The 3,285-nt window shown below is 49.2% G+C and overlaps 1 non-coding gene across 1 annotated transcript; it reads right to left on the bottom strand.

The window, feature by feature from the left end:
- Positions 1 to 2,607: 2,607 nt before the first annotated feature.
- TRNAA-UGC (transfer RNA alanine (anticodon UGC)) lies at positions 2,608 to 2,678 on the bottom strand. Its single transcript has one exon. It is a non-coding gene; the product is annotated as a tRNA-Ala (tRNA).
- Positions 2,679 to 3,285: the final 607 nt, after the last annotated feature.

A 3,285-nucleotide genomic window follows, 5' to 3' on the forward strand; every position in this document is an offset into this window, starting at 1 on the left:
ACAGGGCGAGCACTTCCTGTGCTGGTGCATCGGGGTTAAGTAGGTACAAGCGCTGCTTCTCACCCGCAGCACAAGGGCCCCGCGGACGATTTAACCCCACTCTCAGCAGCACAGATAAGACTGATGTGGGTGATCATCCCGATGGTGGGAATGTAAGTCATCACGTTTATTATCTGCTTATAGACAGGCCGTCATGAATTCCGTGGGTTCTCACCATTCAACCCTAAACTTGGGAGGAAGGTGACCAGTGTTTAGATGTAACTGGCGAGTATGAGAAAGGTAAAACATCAGTAGCAGACTACAGATTAAGGCTAGAGGAAAAAATAAGGGACATTTGTTTTCTGATACAGGCAAGCATAGCGTGTTGCTGTGTGCCATCGAGTCGATTCTGACTCCTAGGGACCCCATGTGGCAGAGTAGAACAGAAATCTTTACAGGAGCAGATAGCCAGGTCTTTTCTCCTGTGGAGCGGCTGGTGGGTTCAATCACCTGACCTTTTGATTAGCAGCTGAGTGGTTAACCATTGCGCCATGAGGGTTCCTTAAACATGGCTCAGCTACCCTGATCTCCCTAATCTCGCTGTGAGCAGTGAGCATGTTCCAGTCTGTTTGCAGGGGGCCCAGGCATTTTTTGACTAATTTTGTGGCTATCCAAACGTAGGATACGTGGAAGCTGGCTAGGGCTGGTGGGACCCAACCCCTGAGAGGCCGTGGAATTAATGCAAAGACCCGTGAATCTCTACCCGTATATATTCTGCATTTTTTCAATCATATGGGAGTTTTCACTAAATTTCTTGGTATTCAAAAAGGATTCTTGAGAAAGTTAGGAACCATTGCTGGAGAGGATATGCAACTGCTTCCATTCGATTTCAAATTCATTCTCGGCAAATTCATTCCGTAATAGAACACATTTCTGGGTCTGGCTCGTGTGGAGCAGAATGCTCGGATTCACGTTCAGAGCTTTGTTTTCTCATCCCTTTCATTTCTGTGCTAATCAGTCCTGGCTATGAAAACACGAGGCTCTCAGTTTTTAAGCCCGATTTCAATGTTATTATAAACCTTATGGAGTTCGGAGCTAGAAACTGCAGCAATAACTCAGGGAACCACTGTAGTGAAATTTGAGCTCAAATTTAATAAAAACGAGGGAAATTTAATGCAGGCTTTTTGCTCATCTTTGGAAAATATCAAGTGATGGGGAAATTGGCTTTTGCATTTTTTATTGTAAAAATATAGATAACACAACATTTGCCAATTCAACATCTTTCAGGTGTACAATTCAGTGACACCAAGTACATCATCTTGTGCAGCTATCACGAAGATCCGTTGCCAAGTTTTCCATCACGATACACAGAAACTCAGTGCTTCCTGAATAATGACACCTTTTCCCCTTCCAAGGAGCCCTGGTGGTGCAGTGGTTAAGTGCTCAGCTGCTAACCAAACCCACCAACTGCTCTTCGGGAGAAAGATGTGGCAGTCTGCTTCCGTAAAGATTTACAGCCTTGGAAACCCTATGGGGCAGTTCTGCTCTGTCCTGTTGGGGCGCTAGGGGTCGAAGTCAAATCACCGGCAGTGGGTTTGGTTGTTTTGGTTTGCCCCCTCCTTCCCGTCCCTGTTAGCCATTATTAAACTTTGGTCTCTATACGTTTGCCTGTGCTAGGTATTTCATAGAAGTGAGATCAGACAGTATTCGTTCTTTTGTGATTGACTTACTCAGTGTAATGTTTTCAAGGTTCATCCATGTTGTTAGCATGTATCGGGATTTCATTTCTCTTTCTGGCTGAGTCGTATTCCATTGTGTGGATGGACCTCATTTGTTTATCTATCATCGGTTGATGGACACTTGGGCTGTTTCCACCGTCTGACTACTGCGAATGATGCTGCAGTGAAGACTGGTGTCCTTATGGGATGGGGAGATTTACTGGAGAAAAATACTGAATCTGGATCATTTTTTTGGGAGGTGATTCACTTACACGGCAATACATATTTTTTTCTTCTTTGAGTGGGTGGGATTTAGGGTTGGAATGAATTTGGAGCTTTGCTAGGGGGCAAGTGGAAGACATCTGTTAATTAGTTTTCTTGTCAGTCCTGGGAGTCGCCTGCTGTGGCTGCAGTGCAGAAAGGCATCAGGTGGCCCGAAGGTCAGAGTCAAATTTCCAGAAGGGCTTTGAAGACCTGGGAGGGCCCCATGTCCCCACCTTCTTGTGAAACTTAGTAGCTGACGCGGGAGCTCTGAATGAGGATTCAGAATGCTCAAGAGAAGGTTCTCTTCAGATGTGGAGGGAAAACAGTGTTAGATCAGCTGAGACTGAGGGACAGTTAATGGTTAATCTTCAAGGTATGGTTTCACCCAGATGTTGTTGTTAGGCCCCCGACTCATGGCGACCCCGCGCACAATGGGACAAAACGCTGCCCGGTCCTGCGCCATCCCCCTGACTGGTTGCAGATCAGAGTGTGGTGATCCATAGGTCTTCGTTGGCTGATTTTCAGAAGGAGATCTCCAGGCCTTTCTTCCTACTCCATCTTAGTCTGGAAGCTCCCCTGGGGCCTCTTCAGCATCCTAGCAACACACAAGCCTCCCCTGACAGACAGGTGGTGGCTGCACGTGAGGTGCCTTGACCAGGAATCGAACCCGGGTCTCTTGCATGCAAGGCGAGAATTCTACCACTGAACCACCACTGCCCCCTTTCCCCAGATAGGTGCCTGCAGGATGCACGCCCAGGGGCCATCCTCCTGAAAGCCTGCACACCCTGGTCTCCTACAGATAAGAAGCACATGCAGGATTGTGGCTTCGTGATGGCGTCTACCGTTGGCCAGGGTTGAGCCCAGGCCAGAGCCGGCAGGCACGCTCCGTGCAGGAGGGGCTGGCTGCGGAGGAGAGCCTGCAGGAGAGGGAGCTCATGCCGAGAGAAGTAGTGGGCTTTCAGGATCCGTTTCCAGAGGAATGACTTAGCAGGCTCGCTGCTGTCTTGGCCTCTGCAGCTTCTAAACAAAACAAGCAAGCTTAGCTGACTTCCGCACGGCCCTCCGGCACCCGTGAGGCTGAGGCTCGCTGTGAGAGCAGACGGGACTGACGTGGTCCCTGCAGGGAACAGGCTGCCCCCAGCCCAGCAGAAGAAGACACCTCTTGACTAAGCACAGTTACAAGACTGTTCTCCCTGTGGTGCTTCGGTAGCTGTCTTCATGCAGGAGCATTGGGGGAAGTGCGTTTCTTTCCATTGTGGTGAACGGCAGGCTTCTCACTACGGGGTGGCCTGCTTTGGGCGGGATCATCCGTGGAGGGCTGCCC

The sequence above is a fragment of the Trichechus manatus genome, unplaced genomic scaffold (genome assembly GCF_000243295.1).
Source record: "Trichechus manatus latirostris isolate Lorelei unplaced genomic scaffold, TriManLat1.0 scaffold00072, whole genome shotgun sequence".
Lineage (NCBI taxonomy): Eukaryota > Metazoa > Chordata > Mammalia > Sirenia > Trichechidae > Trichechus > Trichechus manatus.